The sequence below is a fragment of the Rattus norvegicus genome, chromosome 18 (assembly GCF_021556685.1).
Source record: "Rattus norvegicus strain SHRSP/BbbUtx chromosome 18, alternate assembly SHRSP_T2T, whole genome shotgun sequence".
NCBI lineage: Eukaryota > Metazoa > Chordata > Mammalia > Rodentia > Muridae > Rattus > Rattus norvegicus.
Genome location: NC_141551.1, coordinates 77491037 through 77504747, shown reverse-complemented (window position 1 = coordinate 77504747; position 13711 = coordinate 77491037). Strand labels below are relative to the sequence as shown.

The window sequence follows — 13711 nt, the reverse complement described above, 5'->3', positions numbered from 1 at the left end:
AATGTGAGGCGAATGTAAGAGGGATGGGAGAGAAGCCAGGAGGAGTACTAGGATGTTATTTCTTGCTAATATGATCTCTGTAAGTGCTCATGACACGCCACGCCCTCTCCCTGAGCTAACAGCTCTGCGTATGTCACTCACAGCAACCTGTGGTTTCATTTCAGTGATTCTGTGTGGCAGCCAGTTATCACCACCTGTATGTAATCGACAGGACCGTGAACTTAAGAATATTTAAATTCCAGAGCCACAGCCGGAGAGTGACAGCTGGAGCCTGAGATTCATCTTCTTTATCTTGGAGCCCGGGCAGCCGATTTCCATGATGGAAAGCCACTGGTTTATGTTATTAAATGCAACGGTTCAGAGAGAGCATGTATCATGCCTGAGACCTTTCTAATGTTGTCAATAACATGAATGATATAAACAGTAAATTTATTAATGGATTTGCATCTCAAATCTACTGTTATAGGATTTCCTACCATCTCTAGATACAGATGCATCGGGAATACTCAGATGTCTGGCAATGAACCACTCCTGTCTCTCCCCGGATTGCATTCTCAGTCAGAAGCATGAACAGGTGATCAGGAGAGAGGGAAAACACAGCTCTGTTTTTCTTTCACTTTAGAACATACAAGCTTCTCTCCACCAAAAATATATGTAATATATAATATATAAGTTTAAGTTATAAAAGTCATAAGTTATAAAAGTTATACAGTAAGTTATAAGTTATATAAGTTATACAGTATATATTAAACTTAAACATTTGGTTATTAGTGACCTCTTAGACGCAGTATTATTTTTGTGCTCAATTAAAATTATGATTCTATCAAACTTGACACACTTGGACAGGTCCAGAATATAAGTACACTTAAATAATATTGACATTGTTGAAAGAAGATATAGTAGAAGGCTTTGTCTGAATCAAGTGCTTAGGCCCCAGCTAATAGCGCTATTGGAGGTGAAGACACCTTTAGGAGATAATGCTTGGTGGTGGCCTAGTAAACCGAAGTGTGGTATACCACTGTGCTTTCTGTCTTTTCCGTTTGCTTGCTGGCTGCTATGATGTGAGAAGTTTCCCACCGCAGTCCTGTCAAGAAGATTCTGCTGTGCTATAGGCAAGAAAGCAACGGCCGAGCATCTGCGCCCTGAGCCCGCCTCTACTGTGAGCTAGAATAAGCATGTGCTTTCTTTCTCACCTTAGGGGAAGGAACTAGAGCCTTGTGAATGGTGAGCAAGTGCTATGCTATGGAGCTGAACCCAAAGTACCCCCACTTTACAGTTATTCAGGTATTTGTGACAGCAACAGAAAACTGGCCAGTACAAAGGGTCTGCAGAAGTCAGCCTGAACTCCAAAGACTGAAGGAACCCCATCTTTGAGGAGTACAGAGGCATTCAGATAACAGGTGGATGTTGGGACACCTCATGGATCTAAATGTCAGGCGGGATGATGACTGTCCTCCTCCAGTGCTGCTTCCTACGTCCCACAGGCGCTGAGGACATGATTGGATGAGGACCTTTGCCCCCCAATTTGCAGATCCTTGTCTTGCATTAGCTGGACCACAGCACCTTTCCCAGTGGTCACAGTGAGGAGTAGATGCCAAGATGGCCACCTCATGTCTATAAACTGTTTCTCTTATGGAGGCCCTTCACTGAAAGTCACAAAGACTGAGAATGCTTGTTTTTTAAAAGTCTTTATCTAGTTCCTAGGGGCGTGGCTACACATGGGCGTGCTTCTAGTGAAGAGAAATGTAGAGGGATTTCAGAGAGAGGCGAGTGCTGGCCAGGTCCTTCGCTGAAGAGGGAATGGTGCTGATTCTTGAGGCAAGGATGCTCACTCACATAGATCCATTTCCATTTGCTTAGGGCCTTGGGCTTTCCTGGGTCCTGTCAGGTTCTTGACTGCTATAGGCAGCCTGTGCTGTTGGCTGGTGCCAGCATCTGCAAATCTCTTAACACGAATCTCCCCCAACAATGGCAGGAACAAAGCCATGGCCAGTTTCCAGTTTCCTACACCCATTTCCTTTCTTTCTCTGACACCGTGTGTAAGGTATCTGTGTCACTGACAAAACAGGCACTGTGCTGGCCTGAGTATTAGTATTCCCATGTTTTTCTTTCTAGGTCTCAGAAGGGAGGGTCCTTTTGGATTTCAGTTGCTTCTTACCTAGGGCTTCTGTCTATTTTTCTGTTGATGGCAGCCTATGAACCCAACCACCTGGTTGAATAAATATCAAATTCAATTCCCCAACTGTATCCGTACATGAATGTTCAGACAAGAGAGCTAGGTAATAAACAGTTAAGAGGATGGAACAGATGTGTCACTGCTTGCCCTGAAGGCAAGAAGAGTAGGCACAAAGGTGTGAAAGTACATATCCTTGAACTAAATGCAGACCAACGAGCATCCACCAGAACCATTTCACTGATGAGTCAGATGTGGAAAGAAGAAAGCTGTTGTGTTGATAAAAAGATAAAGAGAGTGGGGATAGGTTCCATGGCGGTCTGGCTAAAGGGAGTGCCTTGGCGAGCCAATGCTGAGGCATCCCTTCCCCCTGAGGGACCAACCACACGATGGCATAGTGTGGAATGGAGTTTATTCAGGGCATGGGGAGGGGAGTTCAGAGGGTAATAGGGCAGAGAAACAGAGAGAGATGTAGAGAAACAGAAGAGGAGAGGAGGAGAGGAGAGGCCAGCCATGAGAATATGGAGAGAAGGGGGGAGGGACATGGGGAGAGAAGGGGCAAAGCAGGAAGAGGGTAAGAGCAAGAGAGAAAGAGAGGAACAAGAGGAAGCAAGAGAGGGAGGAGGGGGCAAGCAGCCCCTTTTATAGTGTCAGGCATACCTAGCTGTTGCCGGGTAACTGTGGGGGTGGAGCTAGACAGAATGCTAACAAAAGCTGCTATGGCAAGATGAAACAACCCAGCCTCTGTTCTCCAGCCGTCTCAACACTCAACGCCTAGTCCACTTACATCCTATGGTTTCATCTCTATTACGGATGCTCCGGGGAGCACATTAGTACTGGAAAGACAATAAAGGTAGGACTTGGGGAGCACAGGTGCTGCCTCTTAAAGTTTTACTTTCACAGCTGCATTGATCCGTCTAGTCCCTGTGCACCTTAGGAGCGCATTTATTGAAATGCACGCCGTCTTTGAGGGCTCTTCCCATACTAATATATGTCTATTTCCCAAGCTCACAGTAGTTTCATTAACTAATCCATCATTCACTTACCTACTTGAGTCAAAAACTTAGAAATTATCTCCAATAACATAAACCACAAATATGCTTAAGTCTGGCCTGTCCTGGATGGATCCACAAGTCTGAACCAATCACTTTTCTATAGATGTGTTTCAAAGTCCTGCCCGGGCCACTATTGCTTCTCCTCGGAATCATGGGTCCTCCAAATTATAACAATGCATTATGTATCCCTCTCAATCCAGGCCCGTTTTCCACCCAACGACTCTATGATTATGTGTGGAAGATAATCAAACAAGGCCACAATTTCCCTATGGTATTCCCATTTTCCCAGAAGCACAGGGTCTCTGAGCAAGCAGGCTCGGTTCCAATTGCCTCTGGACAAAGCTGACAGGGTATCAGGACCAAATGCCCTCTGTTCTCTCATGCTCCTGGTGATCCTCAGAGGGCAGCTTTTCCAAGCCCATCATGTCAAGGCCTGTTGGAGGACCCTGACAAGTTCAGGGGTTCACTTGGAAACTAGATTTGCCCTCTGGAATTACCCTTATCAGAAACAAGTGGTAATGTGAATTTCAGTAAAGTTGTTGTGTCTAATATACTGACTTTTCATAGACGCATCTATCAAAGCAGTAGCTATGGGTAAGATCATTCACATCTTGACTTTTAACAGTAACATTGTGGGTTCTTGGGTTATCTTATATTTTAATTCTAAATGATTATACTATTGAGAGACTAGAGAGATGACTTACTGTACTGGTTAAGACCATGGACCCTATTTTGGTCCCCAGAACCTAGAACCTACATGGTGGTTTACAACCATCCTTAACTCCAGTTCTAGATCATCTGATGACCTCTTCTGACCTCCGCAGGAACCAAGCACATATATGGTACACATACATATATACAGGCAAAACACTCACTTGGATGAATCTGAGTTAATAGAGTTTTTAAAGGACACATTTTCCCTTCTTTTTCCTCTTCCTCCTCCTCTTCCACATCCCCTTCTTCCCCCTCTTTGTTTTGAGAGTTGCATCAAGTTTTTTTTTAATCTCAGCTCATGAGATCTTAGAGCAGACATAACTAAAATAAAAATATTATAATATGTGTTAATAGCTTGCATTTCCAGTGAGAGGACTTTCATTCCCATGCTGAGTGAAGTCGATAACTTTAAAACCATCTTCTGCATGCCTGGGCTATGTATTATAGTCATTTGGCAAATTCGAAGAAAATTCAAGAACACCCCTGCTGAGAATAAGTTTTTAAAAACCTGACAAATAAAATATAAATGCAAGTTGAACAAAATAACAAAATACCCCTACATCCATATTTAAAAGACATGGTCCAGTAACTTCCTTTGACATTGATACATGAGTGACTCAGTTGTAAAGGTTCTTGGAAGGCTTCATGGAGTAATTGGACTTTTGACTGGATTTTGAAAGCAGGTTAATGAGATGGTGTCTTAGTCAGGGTTTCTATTCCTGCACAAAACATCATGACCAAGAAGCAAGTTGGGGAGGAAAGGGTTTATTCAGCTTACACTTCCACATTGCTGTTCATCACCAAAGGAAGTCAGGACTGGAGCTCAAGCAGGTCAGGAAGCAGGAGCTGATGCAGAGACCATGGAGGGACGTTACTTACTGGCTTGCTTCCCCTGGCTTGCTCAGCTTGCTTTCTTATAGAACCCAGGGCCACCAGCCCAGGGATGGCACCACCCACAATGGGTCCTCTCCCCCGATCACTAATTGAGAAAATGCCTTATCGATGGGTCTCATGGAGGCATTTCCTCAACTGAGGCTCCTTTCTCTGTGATAACTTCAGCTTGTGTCAAGCTGACACACAAAACCAGTCAGTACAGATGGTTATGATATAGGAAACACAAATAGAGGCTATGGAAAGGATGTGGTGGTTTGAATGGGAATGTCCCCATAGACTCACACGTCTGAGTACTTGTGCCTCAACCGGTGGAACTGTTTGGGAAGGATGAGAAGGTGTGGCCTTGTGGGTGTGCCACTGAGTACAGGCTTGAGGTTTCGAAAGACACGTGCCGTCCTCAAATAGCTCTCTCTCTCTCTCTCTCTCTCTCTCTCTCTCTCTCTCTCTCTCTCTCCCTCTTGTTTACGGATCAAGGTGTGAGCTCGCGACTCATCTGCCTCCTTTGCTCATTCCATCATGGATTCCAGTCTTCTGCAACCGTAAGCCCAATTTTAAAAAATGCATAATGGATACTAGACCAATTAAGGATAGAAAGCATTGAGTTTGATAAAAAGGTAATGCCCTGAACTCAACACAGCTTTCCCATTGCTGGGACAAAACACCCAACAAAAGCAACCAAGGAAGGAGGCATTTATTTCGGTGCACAGTATAAGGGTACATATCCGGGTGGAGAAGTCCGGATGGTACTAGGTTGAGGCAGCTGGCCACATTGCATCCGTAACCAGGAGTAGAGAGGGTATGGATGCTGGTACTCAGCTCACATTCACGTAGTCTGGGAGCCCAGCCTGTGGGGTGCTGCTCACCAGTGGATATTAACCTGATCTAGATGATCCTTCGCAGGCGTGCCTAGAACCACATCTCCTTGTTCATTCTAAGTCTGTCAAGTTAAAAATATTAACCACTACTTGATTTAAGTCTCTTCAGGTACAAAATCCCAATCTCAGTCTCTTCTCCTGAGACTCTGTGTTGACCCCTGAATCCTTCCCTTCCTTAGCGGTTTGTGACTATGAACTGAGTCAACACTGATAGAGATTAACGAATCCCCCCAAAGTGGAAGTTGCTTGTTTTTTGGATGCTGAGACATCAGTAAGCTTAATTGAGGGATCTCAAGTCCAAATCAGAGCTGAGTAGATACAATGGATTTATCTGAAGGCGGAAATGAAGTAGGTGGGTGTTATTCTGTTGAGAGACACCTAAAGAGAGACAAACATCTTTTCCAGCCTGACAATGCATGCTCATAAGTGCTAAACAGGCTACTGCAAGAATCAAAGATGAGAAAACGAGGATGAGGCACCAGCCTTGGGGAGGTGTGAAAGCAGCTTGGAAGGCTGCTGATTACGTGTGTGGAAGATGAAAGGCAGTCTCTAAATTAGCCGAGATGCCTGCTCCGCCCTACTGGCAGCGTGCCTTTTGTGACCATCATTTGCTTTGGTGTGGAGTTTTTATGGAAATTTCTTTCTGTGAAATCCGGAGGCTGTGGGCCCTTGTGCTCGTTCTTTGGGGATTGGGCGACACTAAACCGAACCTAAACCTTGACCAAGACCTCAGTTGAAGAGACCTCATCTAACTGCATCATTCAAAGCTCCCCCTGACCTTGGCATCTCACGTCTCCACTACAGTCCTGGTGCTTGCATTTCTTTTTCGAGGTTTCATGTTTTCATTGTTTAACTGTGTTGTAGGTGCTCCTTGAAGCACTGAGTGAAGCTGCTTTGAAATCACTGCTACTTCACTCTAGCAGCCTGATTCCTTTTTTCCAAAACACGTAAATTAGTTAGGGAGAGGGAGAGGGAGAGGGAGGAGAGGGAGAGGTAGGAGAGGGAGGGGGAGGGGGAGAGGGAGAGGGAGAGGTAGGAGAGGGAGAGGGAGAGGGAGGGGAGAGAGAGAGAGAGAGAGAGAGAGAGAGAGAGAGAGAGAGAGAGAGAGAGAGAGTTAGTTGGTGTGTGCAGGTGCCTGCAGAATCCAGAAAGAAGGCAGTGGAGTCACTGGAGCGGGAGTTATAAGCAGCTGTGAACCACTGAATGGAAATACTAGGGTCCAAACTTAGGTCTTCTGCTTTTGGGGATGGTGAGTGATCTCTATGGAACCTGAGTATTTAGGGTATGATGTTATAGGACGAGCATAGACTAGGAGCACTATGGTTGCTTAACTGGGGGCTGAGAGAGGGGAATCTCTAAATTACTCCTGGACAGCCAGCCTTCAACCTAAGAGTGTCTCAAGGAAGCGTGACACAGCAAATACACCAGGGGAAGAGCAATTCTCACTTGAAGTAGGGCTGGTGCCCTGTAACCATGGCAACCGGACCCTTTGTTACCGAAGCCGTGATGTCAAAAGTGAGGGTGAAAGGAGGTGCTAAGTCAAAGAAAAGATGTAATTTACAGTTTTAATATTTTTAAAAAGGATGGGTGTCCGTGCAACTCAGAGCAAAATGTTTGCGATGTTTTTCTCTGCATCCTCACCTGTCATCGGAACACCAAACCAGCGAGCAGATTCTGCCTCGTATTAAGTATCCGCCCGGTGTTAAAAGTTCTTGATTGTGCATAAACCAAGGCTGCTACGGGGCGATTTCCTCTGACCTGAAACAGTCCACCCCAGAGGGGGGAGGAAACTTCCCGTAGCTCAGAACCTTACAAGATACACCCAGGCACCTCTGGTGCCCATAAGCAGTGCGCAGTTGCTGGGGAACCGGAGACTCTACTGGAGCAACCTGAAGTTGTGCGGGGAACGGTGTGTGTGTGTGTGGGGGGGTGCGTGTATTTAAGAATACGGCTTTCATGAGTGTGGGATCCCTATGTGGGGATGAATTTTAGTAAAGCTGACTTTGAGTCACCCACACTCCTGTGAGTAACCTCAGTAAACTATCGGTTCATGAAAATCAGTCTGGGTGGAATTGTTCAGTAGTTTCTCTCTCTCTCTCTCCCTCTCCCCCTCCCCCTCCCCCTCCCTCTCCCTCTCCCTCTCTCCTCCCCCACCCCTTCTCTCTCTCTTTGTGTGTGTGTGTGTGTGTGTGTGTCTGTCTGTCTGTCTGTCTGTCTGTATTGATTTTCTCATTGGAATCAATAGACATTGGTTCATACCTTCCCAAGAAGAGCCATCTGATGAATACTATTTTCAATTTTTTAAAAAATAGCTTCCTAAATTAGACATCTACATAACCTTATCTAAGATCCAAGGAAGAGCTACAGGAAGACTGTAAGAACCAGAGAAAGGGGAGAGAGTGCTGCAGTGCTGCTTCAAAATGCTGCCTTGTAGACAAATGCTACCTACCCCGACATTGGAATCCTGAGCGTAGAGTAGCCATAGTTCTCTGTGCAAGGAAGAACTGCACAAAAGCAAGAGGAGGCGGAGTTAGAAAGACAGAGGCGGCAACAGGAGTAGAAGGGGGATACAAGGAGGAAATGGGGAGACACGATCACAATTTCTTGTGTACATAATGATGTCAAAATATTTAAAAGTTAGACATATCTGCATTGCTTTTCAAGGCTATACATGGTTGATATAAACTTCTGACATTTTGGAAACTCTTAAATGGCTGTTGCTTCTCCAAACATATGCTGTAGGTGTTGACTTAAGAAACAGACATTGTAGAAGTCATCGATGATGTTCAGCCCTGCATACTTTTATAGCAAAATACTAAATATTTAGCGTCCAAGTGACTACCTGCTACAAAGTGCCTTTTGGACCACTGATTTTTATATGGCAAAAAAAAAAAAATCACCTTTCAAATATCTCATTAATTTACCTGCTGCAAAGTCATGGGTCTTCTCAATTTGAACTCATGCAGATTGACAGATACACGTCTCCTTTATTATTTCTTATGGAAAACAAGCATGTTAGTATGCTGGTGTGTGCCCAAGCATACGTGTGTTATAGCGTTTACACAGCGTGCTGCACTAAATCTCAGTCCTCGACAACCTGTGTCTTCATTCTTATTGCAGTCCAGTCTTGTAGTCTGTTCATTGTGATGCAGTTGCCATGGAGAAAAATTTGGTATATTATGTTTCAAATACCCAATTTAAGGACCCCCAGACAACCTGGATGAAATGATAGCTGTGTTTGAGATCCACCAGTAAAGATGTTCTATGCTAAGAAACTGGTTGATTTACAAAACAAATTCCTGAAATGTTCCAACTTGTGTGACATTGTTTGATGATGGGTGACAGGCAAAGAGAGAAGCCACCACGTCTACATGCTAAAGTTTTTCTTTTACATTTCAACATCAGTTTTGTCAAACAAATATTGTGGTACAAGTGTACAAGTGTGTGTGTGTGTGTGTGTGTGTGTGTGTGTGTTGACAATTTCAACATCTAGCACTTGTTACTACTTTATGAAGTTTGTTTGGATATGGTGAAGAATTGTAAGCTCCAGGACTGGGAGCCATAGGCCAGTGGTCAGGGTACTTGCTGTTCAAGCATCAGGACCAGAGCTCAGATCCCTAGAACCTGTATAAATCCCAGGGGGGGCACTGCAGTTTGCCTGTTATTCCAAGTCTAGGAACACAGAGATGGGATTCCTGGGGCGAGCCGGCCAGCCGAAATGCAATCCAACAACTCTGTGTTCAGTTGCAAGACCCAGCATCAGTGGGCAAGGAGAGTGGTCAAGGACACCTGACGTCCAGCTCAGTGCACACACATGTGCCCACATACTTTTGGACACTTGCGTACAAATGAAAGAAAAGGGAAGAGGTACTGTGTGTTGGGAACTTTCAAACGACTCAGCCTTAGGCAGAAATTGGTGCAAGCACTCTTTTCCTGTGATGCTGGATTTTGCAAACCTTTATCTTTGCATTATTATCATGAAACAAATAAAGATTACAGCAGGTTTCTAATGGCAGTCAGTACCAACAGCCTGCCGAGCTTTTACCCTGTAGACAGCTAAATGTAAACCTTTGATGCTGGTAAACTTCTAAAGTCAGAGACAACAAAAGGAACCCAGCTCAACTCAGCAAAAGACATCACAAGACAGGGAAGCACAATGAAGTACTAAACTACAGGATGCAGTTTTTACCTCCCAGGCAATCGGACCGAGCAGCGTTCTCCCTGGGTGGACTCCCCTTGAGGTGGAGTCAAAGCAGGAAGCAGGTCTTGAGCTTGCAAACCTCACTTCCCTGTAGAAGCTCCCGGCTGAATCTGAACTAAGGCAATTTTAGTAAAACATTTTTCAGGTTAATTTTCTCATATTTAATTTTTACAATGGTAAAAATAAAAATGGTGTTTGTGTGTGTGTTTGTGTGTGTGGGGGTGTGTGTGTGCATACTTGCATATGCACCTGTGCACATGCATGTGTGTGCATGAACAAACCATGACACATCATGTATATCTATATAGTAGAGTAGAGTAGAGTAGTATAGTATAGTATAGTGTAATATAGTGTAGTATAGTAGTATAGTATAGTATAGTAGTAGAGTATAGTAATATAGTATAGTATAGTGTAGTATAGTAGTATAGTATAGTATAGTAATAGAGTAGAGTAGAGTAGTATAGTATAGTATAGTATAGTGTAGTATAGTATAATATAGTATAGTAGTATAGTATAGTATAGTACATAGTATAGTATAGTAGTATAGTATAGAAGAGTAGAGTATAGTAGTATAGTATAGTATAGTATAGTATAGTATAGTGTAGTATAGTAGTATAGTATAGTAGTATAGTACAGTAGTATAGTAGTATAGTATAGAAGAGTAGAGTATAGTAGTATAGTATAGTATAGTGTAGTATAGTAGTATAGTATAGTATAGTATAGTATAGTACAGTAGTATAGTAGTATAGTATAGTATAGCATTGTAGTATAGAATAGTATAGTATAGTATAGTACAGTAGTATAGTATAGTACAGTATAGTAGTATAATATAGTATAGTAGTAGAGTAGAGTAGAGTAGAGTATACAGTATATCTATCTATCTTTGGGGCTGGAGAAATGGCTCAAAAGTAGGAGCACTGGATGCTCTTCTAAAGGGCACGAGTCTGATTCCTGGCACCTATGTGACGTGTCACAAGTGTTTGTGACTCCAGTTCAAGGGGATCCAGTGCCCTCTTTTGACGCTGCACACACGTGGCACACAGGCGTACATTTAGACCAAACACCAACACACACGAAATAAATAAATAGTAAAAGAATACTGAGGATTTGAACATTGTTGCCATAGAATGTACCTTTTCATCCCCTCTCTCATCTCTACCAGGTTACCTTTCTCTTTTCCCCATATTTTAATGAGACTCCATCCTGTGGACTGGCTATAGAGGGTAGAGGGGTCATGACTGCCGCCCACCACCAGGTGAGTGAGTACAGGCTCTGAGCTCGTCCCCAGATATGACACACCTCAGCTAGGACTGTCTGCTTGCCCTTCTACCCTGTTTGAAAGTGTGGTCCCTGTGCCTTGTGTCCATGGCTGGCATGTCCTGACAGGCTTCAGTAGTGCATCTTAAAGGAGGAGTCTAAGCCTCTCAGCAGAGAGAATGGGATGACCAGCACAGAAACACTGGCTCCGTTAACATTCTTTCCCAGATGTCTAGCCCCAGTTAGTGCAAACACCTCTCTAAGGCTAAACTATGAGTCTTGGATACTAGTTCATTCCTGAATATATTCATTCATGAATATATATGCTGCTTTGAATTTTATGCGTATTTTACCAAGAAGGTAGTAAGGCAAAGTTAAATCAAAGAATGGATAAGAAATACAATTCAGAAGTTCTTATATTAATTTAAAACATTTAATTTAATCACTATATGTAGAGGAATTTTTTTTTATTCTTTGTAGAATGGGAAGCCAAAATCAAGTCCTTGTCTACGCCAGGCAAATTCTCTACCCCTGAGCTATCCCCCAGCAGGCTGAAAGACTTCGCTATCTGTCCCTATCTTAGCCACCATTCCCTGTCATCTCATGGTATTGAACAATGAGAATAGGTCTACAGAGGAGTGATTTCGAGGCGTGCGGGAAAGAGCAACATTTCGTTGGAAAATTAACGAATGTACTCTCATCTCCACACATTTCCATTGCAGCAGGCAGGCAATCCTGCAGAACCCTGAGCTCCACTTTTGGTCACCACCTCCCCCTGCTGTCCGTCTGAGATCCTGCAGCTTGGCATGAAGATGAAACAGACTGTGTTTGCTATTCTGGACTAGAGCCGGGACCGAGCCTTTGTAGTTCACAACTACCTGTCCTAGTAGGAGTTTAGATTGCAGGAGATGGAAGGCTCTCTAATTAAAGTTTTTATTACGGGATATTGAAAATGACTTGGTGGCTATATACCTTGTTTCAGGATTGAATGCAAGAAGCCGGGCAGTCTCATAGCTACAGACGTGGTATCCGGTGCCAGGTGATTCCAGTCTGAATTGTTTTCACATTGAAATCTCAGATGAATCACAGATCACCTATCTGTGAAATAGAGACATAGAGAAGAACACATGACTAGACTAGCAGAGTTTCTTCAGGGATTAAATGGGATCGGGAGTGTCCACAGCTTGGGGCAGCCATAACTACCCTCTCCTGTTCCTCAAAGCTGGCCATTCCTTGCTGGATAAAGTTCATCCTCTGGACAAGTCCAGTGGCCTGGACAGGGAAGGGGTGCTATTCCCAAGAGCCTCCCACTACCAGCCTGCAGATGTCCAGACCCTGATACCTTTAACCTGTTGCTTACCCAGGCAGAGGAAGAACAGAAAGTCTCCTGTGTGCTACCTGCTAACTCTGGGAGCATGAAAATCAGCTCTTCTCAGAGAGCTTCTTGGGATAGCTGAAGCCCCCAGCCCTATGCACAGTCACATAAGTTAGCAGAAAAGCTGCATAGCTACTTAGCACCCTGCAAGGTTAGGTTCTCAAACTTGGTTATTTTTTTTCATAAGTCGTTAAGCCCAATAACTCTTGCTGATCCTGCCTGGCATCCAGGTTTGGGTGCACGCGAGGGCTAGTCTTTTGTTGACCCTTGAGTTTGAGGTGGATGCTAGGATGAGCACTGTGACCAGTGGCTAGTGATCACTTACCACATGCTACCTCTAAAGAGATGGTGAGAGCAAGCTTGCAGAACGTACATTTCCTGAGAGTGTTATGGGCCGTAAAACAGAGCAGTACTCCCATGGTTTCCTAGTGGAGCAGCATATGGGACAAAGACTTAAGAAATGCCCATGTCACTTACTGCTGCTTCCAGTGGGATTAGCCTATGTTCATACGTCACTGTCCTTCAGTCACCTTAAATAAATAATCGAGAGGAAAGGAAGTTGGGAGGAAGGTGTGGGAGAATTGGAGGTGTGGGGTGGCAGGAGGATATGATCAATATACATTGTGCACATGTATGAAGTTTTCAAAGAATAAATTAAAATTAGATAGCAAAAACAAATGAACAATAAAGGGACCAGCTTTACCTCCAAGGCGGATATATTTTTAAAATGTGTAAAGTGTTTAAAACGAGGTGGAAAGACTTACATTGCTGGTCTACATTCTGCTGTGCATCTGTAGGTGTTAGCGAGCAAAGGAGATGCACTGTGGAATCTGTGGAGCCGGTCTGAATCCAGAACGTCACCGTTCTTGAAACCATCGAAAAATTCACAAATTCACAGTTTCCATCTGGGTCACCGGAATCAACAGTCCGTATAATTAAGTTGGCCTAGACAAGATCCATGGCTGTAAAATCCTCCCAAAGTTACTGTCTCACCTAGAGCACATAGTTTGATTCTCAGACACTAGCTTCATGCTTGGCCCACACTGTAAACCGGACCTTAGCTAGAATAATCTGGGAAGAGAGTCTCACTGCGGGGATGGTAAACAATACGTTAGTGAGCATGTCTCAGGGAGGTTGTCTTGTGCTTGGCACCATAGCCTGGTTTGG

The 13711-nt window shown here is 44.0% G+C and overlaps 1 long non-coding RNA gene across 1 annotated transcript; it reads left to right on the top strand.

Moving 5' to 3' along the window:
- The first annotated feature begins 2861 nt into the window (after window positions 1-2861).
- On the top strand, window positions 2862-12115 carry LOC102548779 (uncharacterized). The gene is made up of 4 exons (XR_015643153.1): window positions 2862-3026; window positions 5311-5375; window positions 11075-11167; window positions 11892-12115. It is a non-coding gene; the product is annotated as an uncharacterized LOC102548779 (long non-coding RNA).
- The last annotated feature ends 1596 nt before the right edge of the window (window positions 12116-13711 follow it).